This window comes from Leopardus geoffroyi, chromosome B2 (genome assembly GCF_018350155.1).
Source record: "Leopardus geoffroyi isolate Oge1 chromosome B2, O.geoffroyi_Oge1_pat1.0, whole genome shotgun sequence".
Taxonomy (NCBI): domain Eukaryota; kingdom Metazoa; phylum Chordata; class Mammalia; order Carnivora; family Felidae; genus Leopardus; species Leopardus geoffroyi.
The window spans coordinates 40,263,835-40,279,631 of record NC_059332.1 but is presented as its reverse complement, the minus strand read 5'-3'; the positions used below and the strand labels follow the sequence as shown (position 1 = coordinate 40,279,631).

General features: G+C 39.3%; 1 protein-coding gene across 7 annotated transcripts in view; it reads left to right on the top strand.

Annotated features, from left to right (window-relative positions):
* USP49 (ubiquitin specific peptidase 49) overlaps positions 1–15,797 on the top strand; it is a 92,601-nt gene that overhangs the window by 7,570 nt on the left and 69,234 nt on the right. For 6 of the 7 annotated variants that reach the window (XM_045498171.1, XM_045498177.1, XM_045498170.1 and 3 more), the window contains exon 2: positions 3,198–3,279. The gene's annotated coding sequence lies outside the window, so the exon portion shown is untranslated. Of the gene's footprint in view, positions 1–132; positions 1,140–3,197; positions 3,280–15,797 lie in introns of those variants that run through there. The other variant, XM_045498172.1, reaches the window with a different exon arrangement.

Sequence of the window (15,797 nt, the reverse complement as noted above, 5' to 3'; positions counted from 1 at the left end):
GCGGGCTGGGGGGCGCCCGGGGCGGGGGCCGGCGGAGGCGAGAGCCGGCAGACGGGGCGGGCCGGCGCTTTATTTTGGCGGGGTGGGCGAAGACTGGGTTGAGGGTTAAAAAAAAAAAAAAAAAAAAAAAAAGGCTTGAGGGGAGAAGCGAAGGAAGGCTCGGGGGCGGTTGGGGGGAACGGGTCTAAGAATGAGATGAGAAGGATTAAGGGGAGAAAGGGTTAGAAGGCTGGGAGAAGAGGAGTGAGAAAAAGCCAGCCAAGGAGGTAGGAAGGAGGCAAACCCCAGGGTGGGTGTTCAGGAAGCCGGCCGGGAATGAGGTTCGGCAGACCGAGGCTGGGGTTAGGTGTTAAGAGCACAGGCTGGAGGAGGAGAGCTTTGTAGGGGATCGTGACAGGGTGAGGGTGCTGGGGTAAGAGTTGGAAGTGGAAGGCAAGGAGGGGCAGAGCTGGGGTGATAGTTGGGAGTAGAGGAGAGAGAGTGATTAAGAGCCAGACGTGACAAGGGTGTGAACTAGTGCAGAGCGAGAGGAGCTGGAGGACTAGGACCCGCGGTGGGGTGGGAATCGTGAGGTTCTGAGAAAGGTATGGGTTAGTGGGTGGGCGATGGGTGTAAATTCTTGAAAGTGAGGGCGGGTGAATGAGACACTGGACGAGTACCAGGTGGAGTTAGGAATAAGCGTAGTGGAAGGGTGAAAGGAAACCGGGATGAGAGGTGGGGCGTTAATAGGACAATTCTGGGACCAGACAAGCTGAAAGGAGAAGAGAGTAAGGGTGTAAAGAAGTGATGGCGGGCTGGGACAGGGTGACGGGGGAATTGTGTTAATTGACGAGGTTTAGCCAGATCCAAGGTAAAAACAATGAGGTGGAGAGAGGGCTGAAAGCGGATGGTGAGAGGAGCAAGGAAGAGCTGGGCCCCGGGATTTCAAGGATGAGATGGGGTGTAAGGGAAGAGAACAGGGTTAAGGGAAGCTGGAGAAGTCCTGCTGGAGGAAGAACTGGGCTAGCCTGCACAGGGGTGGGAGTCAGATGTGCATGTTGTGGGGAGATGCTACGGAAGGTCTGCATGGGTCAGGGCACAGGTGCTGTAGTGAGGGACCAAGTGTAGGGAGCCTTTGGTGCAGAAGAGGAGGAACCATGGTGAGTGAAAAGAGACCTAGAGATAGGGGTAAAAACTGGAAAGTCAGAGTGGACGTTGGGGGGGGGGTCGTGTGCAGGAAGAGAATTCTTTGTTGAGAAGAGAACTGTTAAGTGTGTTGAAATTGTGAGTTCTTTTGTCCATAAAAGTAGGAAATTCTAGAAACCTTTTTTCCCCTTCAGGGTATCTTGAATCTGCTTCTACCCTTCATTGCTTTTAATTCGACTTTCATGTCCACTTTGAAAAGATGAGACCCATTTTGATTTGATTTTGTTCTTCTGTGAATGATGAAGCGTCAGCTCAGTGCTGAAAACCTCTGCATTTTGCTAGTGTTGTGATAATGGGAATACGGGTTGTATTTATGTACAGTGTGGCTGTGCCTATGTGGTGTGATAGTGTTGTTGTAGGAGGGTTGTACCTGACAGCACTGGGCAGAGTGCTTTATCGACAACATTTCCATTTTCAATGGAGAGCCCACTGTTGTGGAGATCGAGAAAGATGAACATCTTTTTGTTTTGATTAATCAACTAGATTTCTGCGTAATTGTTTTTTGGTGGCTGGAGAATATTGAGAAATCATTTCAGAAGAAGGCAGATAAACCAACCCGGGAAGTTTGCTGGGGAAGAGATTTAAATCCAGACTGTGAGGGCTTTGAGTTCCTAAGCTGCCTTTAGCTTTATGTGGGACATTTCACACTATAGTAAGTAACTCACCCATTTAACTAAATGGAGTAAAGAAAGGGAGATTTGTAGAATAGTGGAGGATTTTAGAGTGGGACTTCTTTTCTAGGTTAAATAATGAGTTTATAGGTAATTTTTATCATGAAAAAGCCTCTATATGGTAATGCAAGCTGGAGCCCTGGACAGCTCCACTGGCTCTCCTGTTTTGTGGTTGTGAAAAAAGAAGGCCGTATTAATATTAATTTCCAAGAAGCTTTTGATTTTTAAGACACTTCTGGAAATTAAAAGGTAGTTGAGAAATTTGGGACAAAATTTAGATTATTCCTACTGTTTTGTTTTCATGGCTTTTATTCTGAAGCTTTTACATTTAGCTAAGAATATGACCGATTACTTTTATTTGATGGTGCTGTAATTTAGGATAGCTATCATTAACAAGGAAAAATGCAAACTGATCTTGAGAATCTTACTTGAGGTTATTTCATTAGTGTCAGATACACAAAGAAATTTTTTTTCAAAGTTGTGTAAATTTTGAATTACCACTGTTTTGTGGGTGTCCGTGTAAATAGCAATGATTAGACTGGTGGCATTTGTAACAGCAAAATTATGTTTTGATTAGTGGGTATCAGAAACACTGGTTATTAATCTATGTCAATAACTCAGAACCTAAAATCTATTTGGATTCAGCTGCTGTGTTCATGGAATCTGGATTCTCGTAAGCAGATGTTCAAGATGACTCCATTGATTTTGTAATTTAATAGGAAATTTTAAAAAATTACTATTTTTGCTGCTCAATTTCAAGAGGATCAGTCTGAAATGTGAACTTTCAAATTTAAGAGTAACTTTTCTATGAGGTAACTGTTTCTGTAGGATGTTCGCACATATTCCCTTGCTGTCTGCATTATGTTTGGCATTACTATTAGGTTTCACTCTGTTTATGGTATTGACATTTTTATAGTGTAGTTGTTTTATACACGATGTCTTTATATAAATTATTTTAGACTTATGTGATGTTGATGAAAAAGAAAATAGATGAACTATACGGTCAACCAAGGGAAAGAGTCCATTAGGGTCCTGTCTTTTGTTTCTATATGCTGCTATAGTGTGCTAAATCACTAATTCTCATTGAGAATGGTTATTGCTCTGTTGATATTTCTAAAACTGAAAATGGATAATCTTTTAGTTCAAATAATACTGTTGATCAATAAGGACTCCCAGTGATAAATGTAAGCTTTATTTTCATTTGTTTATCAAGTAAATTCTACTCAACTGAACTTTATTTTGGTTATAATCTTATTTGTTAAGCAAAAAACGTTTAAGTTATATGTTTGGATTTGAATGAAGAGGTTGTATGTACTTAAATGTTTTTCTGATTAATCGTAGATTCTTTGGATGGGAAGAGACCTTGAAAGGACCTCTAGTTTATCCTGCAACTTCAGTCAATATCCCACTTAAATCATCCCAGGTAGATAAACATTTATGCTATTTTCATAAATCTTCAGAGATAATGTGGCAACCTCTGTAGCTAATCTTTTCCAGCATTTAATTATTTTCTCTATTAGGACAATCTGCCTTCTAGCTAGCATGCACCTAATGCTGTAATTTTGTTTGTTCTCTGTTGCCTCATTCTCAGTTGAGTAAAAATATTTGCTTACTATAATATTAAGTAGACTCTAGTTCTTCATAAACTTAATAATAGTAGCTGCCCATGTATATACTTTTATGCCAGCCACCGATGTACGCTCTTTGCAGACTGTAACTCATTTACTACTCGCAGCAATCCTGTGAGGTTGGCACTATCACTGTTCCTGTTTTACATGTGATGAAATAAAGACTCCTTCAGATTAAAGGACTTTTAATCATTTAATAAAACCTCAAGGTTACACTCAGGCATTTCATTTCATTTCTTTCTTCCTTCCTTCCTTTCTTTTTTCTTTTCTTTTCTTTTCTTTTCTGTTCTGTTCTTTCTTTCTAGAATTCTACCAAGTGGTGGGCATAAGATTTGAACGTTGGCATTTTGCAGGCAGTCTGTGCTCTGGTATTACCTCTACTTGACTGTTGTGAGGTGATCCGTCAGCATGCTCTTCTCCAGATTAAACAGTGTTAGTTTATTTTATCCCTTAAACTGTTTTGTTTGCCAATCCTTAAATTATCCCTGTGGTTCTGTTATTAACCTTTCTTCAGTAGCTTTCTAGGTGGGAAACTGGGACAAACACCAGAAGGGCTATATCTAATGCAAAGATTACGTACGGATTCTTACATGCCCTTGTGTTTTCATTAAAAAGTTGCATTCAGGGGCGCCTGGGTGGCGCAGTCGGTTAGGCATCCGACTTCAGCCAGGTCACGATCTCGCGGTCCGTGAGTTCGAGCCCCGCGTCAGGCTCTGGGCTGATGGCTCAGAGCCTGGAGCCTGTTTCCGATTCTGTGTCTCCCTCTCTCTCTGCCCCTCCCCCATTCATGCTCTGTTTCTCTCTGTCCCAAAAATAAATAAAAAACGTTGAAAAAAAAATTAAAAAAAAAAAAAAGTTGCATTCATAAGACAACCCAAAACCAATAAAATGCCTGACTGCACTGCAGATAAATGGTTAGCTATCTACCTTTTTCACATAAAAAAAGGACTTGTTATAAACCATACAGGTTTGCAGTTGAGGGATTGTTGCCCATTGAGGAAAAGCGGAACTCCAATTTTAGTGCAGATATCCATAAGCAAAACCTGTTCAGACTCTGGTTTTTCACTGTCTTCTCTTTATGTGTGTCTGTGTAAGTAATATATTATGTATATTTATGTATGCTTTAATTTGGTTAAACAAATTGGACCACTCTTTTTTTTATTAAGACTTTTTTTTTTTTTTTTTTTTTTTACTTTTGAGAGAGAGAGAGAAAGCGAGCAAGCGAGCTCAACTCGGGGAAGGGCAGAGAGAGAGGGAGAGACAGAATCCAAAGCAGGCTCCAGGCTCTGAGCTGTCAGTCCAGAGCCTGATGGCGGGGCTCGAACCCATGAACCGTGAGATCATGACCTGAGCTTAAGTCAGATGTTTAGCTGCCTGAGCCACCCAGGTACCTCAGGACTTCGTTTGTTTAGAGCAGCTTTAGGTTCTTAGCAAAATTGAGAGGAAGGTGCAGAGGTTTCCTATATACCACCATCCCCACACATGCAGAGCCTCCCCCATTATCAGCATTCCTCACCAGAGTGGTTCATTTGTTATAGTCGATCCACTTATTTTTTAAAATAACTAATAATTAGTGTTTACTAAGTGCCCAGCATGAGCTAAGTATGTGAATTGTTTGAAACTCTCAACAGCCCTGTGAGAGAGCTTCTATTGTTAATACTCTTTGTGTGTGTGTGTGTGTGTGTGTATGTGTGTGTGTGGCTTGTGATAATTTGTACAATGTTTCAAGCTTATGGAAAAGTTGCAAAGATGCTACAAGGAACTTCTCTATACACTTACATTTACCAATTGTTTTCATTTTGCCCCATTTGCTTTATCATTTTCTTTCACTAGAGTATCTTTCAAGCAAATTTGAAAAAAAAAAAAGTGGATAGGAAGGCCTTAATTTTCAAAAGAAAAGGGAAGAATCTTTGAATGTATCAGCAAGTTAGTATGTTTGATTTTAGTTAATCTTCTGAGGTGAAGGAGTCTCAAGGTTGGATTGAGAGTGGATTTGGGGGGTTTATGGTTTATTTTCTTCAGTGTGTTTTGAAAAACATTCTTTTACCTATGAACAACAAGTGTATAGGCCCCTCCCTCATCAGTAAAAACCGTGTCTTGGTGTACAACTCTGTTGGGGACCTTCTTAGTACCTGGCAGGTTGTGTTCACACACAAGGGCATCCTCAGGATGTGATAGCTTTTAATGATGTATGGGTGATTATTGTGTGAAGACAGGAGCCATCATCACCATGACTGCGACATATTTAGGTGAAATACGTATACTGAAGATTTTTATGTAGCATCAAGGAGCTGGAAGAAATCTAAGTACAAAATGCACTTCCTTAAGAACATTGGTTGCAATTAATACAGATGGATGTGCCTCATGGTAGAGGGATGAATATAAATATCTTAACATACTATTACCTTCACCCAAAATAAACTCAAATTTTGGTAGTCATTTCAGTTGTCGTCGTATAAGGAGATTTAACTGACCCCTATCCCTGCTACTATCTTCCAGCTCATCCTCAATTGTTATTAAAATGGTAGCCAGTCCATTTCATAAAAGCATGAGCTGCAAAATGAGGCCTGTTCAATTTCAGTGAAGGGACTATTAGCTGTATTCTGATGTATGTAAAATACAGCACTTGTCGGCTCCCCACCCCCAACTCTTTAAATGATCATCGAAGCTATGAGATATAGCTCCTTATTAAAGCTGATTGTAATAATTAGAAACACTTAGCTTTCATAAGGATGAGAAAATTACAAATTATTTGGAAAGCATTCTTTCCAGTCATACATTATTGTTTCTGAGACATGGGCAGTTTTTAAAGACTATAATACTGTTTCTTTGCCATTTACATGTTAATAGAAGTCTGAAAAGTAAGGCACTCTTCTGAAATTTTCAGGGTTGTTTTTATTATATGTCAGGCTGTAAACAGCATCCTGTGACAGGTATTTTCTCTCTTTGTCTTCTATTGAGCTAATTAGTAATTTACACTCTAGGAGCATCTCTTCCAGCCTCACTGTGTGAAAATGCCTGCTACTGTGTGCCTTCCGTGCAGCCTGGGCTGGCAAATGATTTGGGGGCAGATGTTGGTTACCACATCAGAAGGATCAAGGATAAAATGTATTTTTATCTTATGTTTTTATAAATGTACAGGGTTTTGTATATGCACTGCGACCGTCTCACTGGCCACTCCGCCCCCATTCAAAGAGGAATGTTATAACCTCCTGTAATCCAGAGCTACTATCCTTGATTCAGTTTTGGATTGTTGTCTGTTCTGTCCCCCACCCCCACCCCAACATTGTGGGATTTGGGAAGGATTAGCAGGACAGCCTGGCAGAGTTCAGAGCCCAGGAAGCTAGTCTTCATTCCTCCCTCCCATTGTCAGAATACAGAGCGTCTTGTTGCCTTTAGAACCCAGCAGTGCTTCTCTCATTGGGCAAGTTGGGTGAGGGGTGGGAGCGCAGCTCTTTTGTTAGTGAGTTAGGGAGATGCTTTCATATGATACTTGTATTCCTCCAAGGGAAGGATAGGTCCTACCTCTGTGTCAGCTTTTCAAAATGCAGCCATGAGTGACCAAAAGATAATTTATAGCCTGGCTTTAGCACTTTGTCACACTGGTGTTCTGCTCTTTCCTGCCCCCTGCTCTATCTCTTTCTGCCAGTCTCTGACATGGGAAAGAGGATGTGTAGTATCTGTCATGTGCTTGTGGGTCCAGGCCATGTGGACATAGTAAAGTAGCAAGAGTTTTTGACTTTGAAATAAAGTCTTAAGTATCAGTTTGTTCTATGAAGAATATAAATTTTATTTTATTATTAAAAAAAAAATTTTTTTTACATTTATTCATTTTTGAGAGATAGAGACAGAGCATGAGCGGGGAAGGGGCAGAGAGAGGGAGACACGGAATCCAAAGCAGGCTCCAGGCTCCGAGCTGTCAGCACAGAGCCCGGCGCGGGGCTTGAACTCACGAACTGAGAGATCATGACCTGAGCTGAAGTCGGATGCTCAACCGACTGAGCCACCCAGGCACCCCACGAATATAAATTTTAATTGAGAATTAAAGAAAGAGTAGTGAGGGGTTTACTGATACATCAGTTTTGAGCCAAAACCTTTCTAGAATGCTAGATAATTTGTGATACTTAGTTTTGCAATTATAGATACTAATTTATCAGGATAATAAGGTCTAAGTCAGTGTTAGAGCTAATTAGAGTCTCTCTGACAAAAATTGTTTCCTGGAAGTGGCCACAAAGAAAATTAGGTAAGAAAATGTGTGAATAGCTCACTTCGGCCATCATTGCTAATAGCATTATAATCATAGACATCTAGCCCTTGACAGTGAATCGGCATTCATGAACAGAAGACATCACATTTATGTAAGCATTTATAGAGTATTTGGGAGCTTCATTAGTGTTTTGTTTTCACAATCTAGAATGTTTAGAATATCCCTATGGATGGGCCATTGCTAACACCTACTTCTCTTACTCTCCTCTTTCTGTGTTCTAATACAATTACATATATTAGTTGTCTTAATTATATTGGATGTTCATGGCTAGACACTAATTATACTCTTGTGCTTTAACCTCTAAAAGAGTCGAAAGTCAGATTGATAAGCAACATTTCATACAAAACAAAATGTCATTGAAGTAGGCATCACACACAGGAGTGTCATGAGTAAGTAAAGATGACAAAGTGAATACCTGACTATGGAATTAAATATACCCTTAAAAGAAACAACATTTCTGAATATATGGCATAGCTTGAAGAAATGATAACTGTATTTCAAGTGAAAGGTAAGTGTGCTTTAATGGAGAGATCAAACTCATTTGTGATTGGCATCATTGTCTGTTCCACGCTTAAGGCCCAGATTGGTCAAATATTACCAGTCTCCCCAGTTCCTCTGTTAATGTGCTTCTTGAATTGTTTTTCTCCATAGTTAGTTCAGCTTAGCCTACAACTAATAATAAATTCAAAATCTATTTAAGCTGTAAGTTCAGTAGTCCTAATCATTTAAATAAATATAAAATAAAACATATAATTGCCACTTTTTACCTATCAGATTGGAAGGCTATGGTAACCACTAGTGGATAAGGATGTGGGGAATTTGGGGGGTGCCTGAGTGGCTCAGTCAGTTAAACATCCAACTCTTGATTTTGGCTCAGGTCATGATCTCATGGTTGGTGAGATTGAGCTCTGTGTCGGGCTCTGTGCTGACAGTGTGGAGCCTCTTGGGATTCTCCCTCTCCCTCTCTCTCTGCCCCTCCTCATGTGCTCTCTTTCTCTCAAAATAAAGAAATAAACTTAAAAAAAAAAAGGATGTGGAGAAGTTGGAACTCTTACACACTGTTGATGGGAATGTAAGTTTCCTTGGAGGTAAATCTGACAAGTCTATTGGAATTTAAAATGTGCTTACCCTGTGACCCAGCAATTCCACTTCTAGAAATTTGTCCTGTGGATATATTCATACACTTGCATGAAAAATATGAATACAAAGTTTTTTTTTATAGCATTGTTTGTTATAACAAAAAAAAAAAAAAAATGACACGTGATGGTTCCACACAATGGAATACCATTAAGCTGTTAGGCAGTGGATCTCTGTTTGCTAATATAGAAAGACATCCACTATTAAATATTATTTTCTTTTACTTATTTATTTTAAATACACTTAGAAGCTCTTATTTATGTATGTATGTGATCTCTATACCCAGCATGGGGCTTAAACTCATGACCCTGAGATCAAGAGTCGCGTGTCTACCAACTGAGCCAGAAAGGTATCCCTGTTATATTTTTATTTATATTTATATTTATATTTTTACTTTTTAAATTATGTGTGTGTGTGTGTGTATTTAAAATATTTATTTATTTATTTTGAGAGAGAGAGTGAATAGGTGAGAGAAGCAGAGAAACAGAATCCCAAGCAGGCTCTGTGCTGTCAGTGCAGGGCCCGACACGGGGCTCAATCTCAGGAACTGCGGGATCATGACCTGAGCAGAAATCAAGACTTGGACACTTTGACTTAGCCACACAGGCGCCCCTTATTTTTTTAATGTTTATTTATTTATTTTGAGGGCATTTTGTTAATTGTTTTCTGTAGGTCTTAAAGCTTTTTTGTCCCTCATTTCTCTTCCATCTGTTTTGTTGATTTTTGTATTGGTATGTTTTATTCCTTTCTCATTTCCTTAACTCGCTTAATTTTCCTAACTTTGCTTAACTGACTGAGCCACCTAGGCGCCCCTAAACTATATTTTTAAAAAAGTCATATTACAGAACAGTATGTGTAGAATATTTCTATTTTCATAAACTGTAAGGACTGTTATTGAGGTATTCCCTTTTTTCAGAGAAGGTATTCACTTTTTACTCTATATGCTTCTATAATGTTTATTTTCAATAAGCATGTGAGGAAGGGGTTAACTGAGAACATCTTCATTTGAGAATTTTCTGTAGTAGTAGGGGAGGAGAAGGAAGCTGGGCAGAGAAAAGAACTGCTCCATTCATATGAGATATATCAGTCAAGTTTTTGAGTCAGAGCTGAGGCCTGGATTGGCAGAAAGGGAGATATAGTGGAATTGAGACCATTTTGTGGAGGTTTTAAAGGCAATGATAAAGAGCCTGCATTTGATGTGAAAAATGATCTATAAAATGGAAATGATAATGGTACCTAGTCCATTGGCAGTGACTGACACACAGTAAGTGTTCATTGTTCGCTATTATTATTGAATAAAAATGCATTATCTTTTGTAAGCCTGAATAAATTAATGTGTGGTCTTTTATTATGTGTGCTGAAGATTCTGCTGACCCCTCTGACAGACCGCGTAGCTTGTGTGTTTTTCCAGTGGTGCTGATGGTTGGTCAACCATCAGCGTTCTTCACCGTTCATCCTCCCACCTACCAACTGTTAGTATCAAATACTGAAGGGCTACAATTTTACCTATTTATTTACTTTAAATGTTTACTTATTTTGAGAGAGAGACAGAGAGGGAGGGTCAGGGAGAGAAGGAGAGAGAGAATCCCAAGCAGGTTCCATGCTAACTGTGAGATCATGACCTGAGCTGAAATCATGAGTCAGACGCTCAACCAACTGAGCCACTCAGGTGCCCCCTGACAGTTCACAATTTTAGAGCTTTAGACATAGGATGCCCTCCAAGTTGCTTTTGGTTTTGTTTACCAGTGTTATCTTGTATACTAGTTAACATTTGGGGGTTGGAAAAAAAAGAGGGGAACAGGTAATTTGGGTGGAAAACATCTTTTCTATGCCCATGGGATTTGGACTAGATAATGTCACTTTGCACTGAATGTGTTCATCAGTTTTTGTTAGCAGCACAGTGTAAATGAGCATATTAGCTACAACACCTACATTGGCAGCCAGCAGTCTGCTTGTGAATTCTTTTAGAAAATGGAAATCTGGCAAGAAGTGTTCCTGAGCAGTTGAAATATCTTTGGGAAAATTACGTAGAACAAATAAAGTAGAAAAAAATTCTCTTCCAAAAAAAATTGTTTCACCACTGAAAGCCATGAGAAAAGATGTTTTACTTGTGGATTGAGATGTGACAGTGTAATTTGGTAGGACTTCAGAGTTCATTCTGTATTTCAACCTTTCATATAAGTTTGTCATTTAAAGAGTTTGAAGGTATATTCATATTTCATGAAAAAATTTTACAAAACTATTTTAAGAACGATGAATTTCTCACTTTATAGTATACATATTCTAATGTAAATTCTTTTTCCTTTCCACTTCCAGTTAAAATGTATCTTAAAGCATATGTCTTTTTGAGGTTTTAAGATAAAAACCTTCAGGAGAAATAACAAGAAAAGTTTATATTTAAACACAGTACTTGGCACTTAAGAGGTGTTCAGTAAATTTTCATTAAATAAATTAATGTGGGGCTCCTGGGTGGCTCAGTAGGTTGAGCGTCTGACTTCGGCTCAGGTCATGATCTCACAGCTCGTGAGTTCGAGCCCCGTGTTGGGCTCTGTGCTGACAGCTCAGAGCCTGGAGCCTGCTTCGGATTCTGTGTCTTCCTCTCTCTCTGCCCCTAACCCACTCGCATTCAGTCTCTGTCTCTGTCTCTGTCTCTCTCAAAAATAAATAAACATTAAAAAAAATTTTTTTAAATAAATTAATGTGTGCATGAATGAAAAATATCTTGAATCTGAACTTCATTCCCTATGATTTGGGCACAGTCTAGCATTGGTGTATAAAGGCCTTTTGTTCAGCCCCCATTTCCATGCCTATTTTCCTCTCCCACCCCACAAGCACCCTCTCTAATGTGTTTGATGTATGTCCTTGATTCTGTATGCATCTTTCTAAAGTGCTTAGTGATTAAAAAAAAAAAAAACAACACAATAAAAAAATGGGGCACCTGGGTGGCTCAGTCAGCTAAGCATATGACTTTGGTTCAGGTCATGATCTCCTGGTTTGTGAGTTCAGGCCCCGTGTCGGGCTCTGTGCTGACAGCTCAGAGCCTGGAGCTTGCTTCGGATTCTGTGTCTCCCTCTGTCTCTGCCCCTCCCCCACACTCATGCTGTCTCTCATAAATAAATAAATTAAAAAAATTTTTTTAAAAATGCTTAGTGATTTGGGGCGGGGGTGGGTACTTATTCATTCTAAAACTTTTCACCATACTTCACTGTTGCAGAATTTGGCTATAGAATTCTCCCTGTGAAAATGCTTTAGCTCTGGGGCGCCTGTCTGGTTCAGTTGGTGGAGCATGCGGCTTTTGATCTCGGGGTTCTGAGTTCAAGCCCCATGTTGTGTGTAGAGATTACTTAAAAATAAAATCTTTAGGAGCAAGCTGGGTGGCTCAGTCAGTTAAGCATCCGACTCTTGGCTTCAGCTCAGGTCATGATCTCAAAGTTTGTGGGTTTGAACCCTGCATTGGGCTCTGTGCTGGCAGTATAGACTGCCTGGGGTTCTCTCCTCTCCTCTCTCTGCCCCTTCTCCACTTGTTCTCTCTCTCTCTCTCTCTCTCTCTCAAAATAAATAAACTTAAAAAAAAAAAAAAAAACCAAAATCTTTAAAGAACTATGTTATAGCTCTTACTCTGGTTTTACTCTTCTCACTCAGCCCTGTTTTAAGATCTGGGAATGTTTTTGGATGTACACTTAGCTAATTGCTCCAACCTGCAGCATGCTGTTCCATGGTGCGCATCCATTCCCATAGTGATGGATGCCTAGGCTACCGTAAACAGTGCCGCTTGTTTGTGTTCATTATGGACACGTGGAGAATGTGTTTGGGATACAAACTCAGGAGTGGCATTGTAGCATAGGTACTGACAGGCTGCTGAGTGGTAGATCAGCGCGTACCCCTCACAGGCCTTGCGTTCTCCACCTCCCAACACTTGCTATTGTCCACGGTTCGAATTTTTACTATATAATTATGTCTTATTTTAATTTATATTTTCTACTTACTAGTGAGTTTGAACATTTCTTCATATTTTAGTTAGCTGTTTCCCTTCTGTGAAAGAAGCATGAAAGGATAAATGTAATAAAATTTTTAAAAACTTTTTATTGAAGTATAATTGACATATAACATTATGTTAGTTTCAGGTGTATAACATGATTTGCTATTTGTATGTACTGTGAAATGCTCACCTACAATAAGTCTAGTTGACATCACCATACATTGTTATAAATTTTTTTTTTCTTGCAGTGCAGACTTTTTCCTAATGTCTTGCTAATTTGCTTTGAGAATAGATCTGGACATAGTATTTTATTATTATTTTAAAGCTGGAGGAGCTCTTGGTTATGCATTATATTTTATAAGCTATTATGTGTTTTCTCAAACTTCAAAAAGAACATCATACTTTATGCAGAAGCTTAAAGTATTGTTTTCTTCTTGATTCCAAGAGACTGAAACGAAGGTGTTTTTTTTATGCATTCAACTTGAAGGCTGTACAGTATGCTACAGTTAAGCCAGCTTGCAAATTCATCTCTTCCATTGTCTTCATTTATGCCAAAAGGAGAGCAAGTGTTTTTACCAGAGTAGATTGGGTGGGAGAGTGCTTCATTGCAGTAGTTTAAAAAGATCTCCCTGGCCACAAATCAGTAGACTATCAAAGAATCTTAGATCCAGCTATTTTCCACGTGTGCAGCCTCCCTAGATGTCAGAAAACTGAGTAAATAGTGGGCAGCACCTTCTCTACTTGCCTGTTTATTGAAGAGCCCAATACTTGATTATAAGTATGATCTTAATATCCATGAGATAGAAGTAGATAGTATTAAATACGATGAACGAATACTATTTTAGATGCATTTGCTATGAGAGGGCAATAGAAAATCTAGATGTTTTCATTTTTGCAGTATTTGGGGATAGAGAAGAGCATATTTCCTGAGATGTCATTTCTTAGGGGCTTATACAGAAGGCTGGGCAACAGTCATTTCAGGTTTGCCGGTGAATCCTACTGCTATTTGTTTCAGTCGTTAGGAAAGGATACACGACCCTGACACAAAACGTTGACTTGTTTCAACAAAGCTGCAGTATTTGCGTTTTTCTGAGGAAACAGTTGTCTCTTAAGCGTTTTCACTTCTTACCAAAATGTGATGTAGTCAAGTTATTCTTTTAACTTTGATTTAGCATCTTCTTGAGTGTGTGAAAAAGTAATCTTAATTTGTGAAGTGTTTGATGTAACCATAAACTATGAACTTTCCCCAACCATACCATAATATGTTTAAATTTTTACTTTTTTTTTTTTTTTCTGGCTTTGTGATTATGACTTTTGAGTAAGTATCTGTCAGCCAAACATTGTTTCCTACTCATCATAGTTTTCAAGCAAAGCCACACTCTCTGCTAAGGTGTAGTGTTTTTCAAATAACTTGATTTTGCTCTGCCTTGAAAATTACGTTTTTTTCTTTATCATTTTCTTTTTCCCTCGGAAATCTTGCTTGGGAAATCATGTTTTTTTAGATGTGATTTTAAAATATTCTCTTTGGGGCGCCTGGGTGGCTCAGTTGGTTGAGCGTCCGACTTCGGCTCAGGTCATGATCTCACAGCTCGTGAGTTCGAGCCCCGTGTTGGGCTCTGTGCTGACAGCTCAGAGCCTGGAGCCTGCTTTGGATTCTGTGTCTCCCTCTCTCTCTGCCCCTAACCCACTCGCATTCTGTCTCTGTCTCTCTCAAAAATAAATAAATATTATAAAAAAAATTTTTAAACATTCTCTTTAACTTTTTAAAGAATCTTTTAAAATTTAATATTTATCAGTGCTAAGCTGTGTGCAACATAAAAAGTACCCTGCCTGCTTTTCCTCTCCCCAACATTTGACCTCTACAGGGATCCCATTTTCTCTTCTTCCAGCTGTTTCTTTTGGCATTTAATGCCATACTTTTAGGCAGTAGACTCATGTTGCTATTTTTTAAAAGTCTGTATAGATCATTCTCTAGACCTGCACAGCTATCATCCTTGGATCTACCTTTCTATATAACAGTTATTTCCTCCCTGTGTTGGGACTCCCTGCTTCCTGGATGCCACATCTTTCCCCTTCGTTGTTTATACTTAAGCAATTCTTCCAGAAGTTTCCTAAGAAAAAGGTGCATAGGATGTAAATTGGAGAATCTGCATGTATGAAAATGTCTTCTTTTTCTTTCATACTTGATTTATAGTTTACCTGGGTGTAGAATATAGAATAATTTTCTGAGTTTAACAGGAATTGTTCTATTGATTTTTAGCTTCTGTTGTTGCTAACGAAAAGTCTAATGATGTTCTGACTCTTTTTTTTTTTTTTTCTTTCCTCTCAGTTGGAGGTGGTTTAGGAGCTGATCTTTGTCTCTGATGTTCTGAAATTTTATGGTAATCTGCCTTACTGTGAGCCTTGTTTTATCTGTTGTATAGGGCACACTGGGGGCCTATTCAATCTGGAAACATGCATTTTTCAGTTCTGGGAGATTTACTTGAATTCTTTAATTCTAACCAGCCTCCACCTTCTCTCCCCTCACCCTTTTTTAAAGTTTTTATTTATTTACTTTGAGAGAGAGAGTGCATGTGAGCATGTGAGCAGGGAAGGAGTAGAGAGAGAGGGAGAGAGAGAATCCCAAGCAGGCTCTGCACTGTCAGCATGGAGCCAGATGCGGGGCTCAAACCCATAACCCTGCGATCGTGACCTGAGCTGAAACCAAGAGTTAGACACTTAACCAACCGAGCCACCCAGGTGCCCCTCCCTCTTCTCTCCCTTGCCCCTGGTTTTCCTCTTCTTTCCCTCTTGTATTCTTATTCTTTGTGTTTGGAATGTATGGACTGATGGGTCCTTTAATTTGCCCATTTTTTCTATATTTCATCTTTTTTGTCTCTGTGCTCTGCTTTCTGGAAGATGTCTTGAACTTCATCTTCAGACACTTCTAA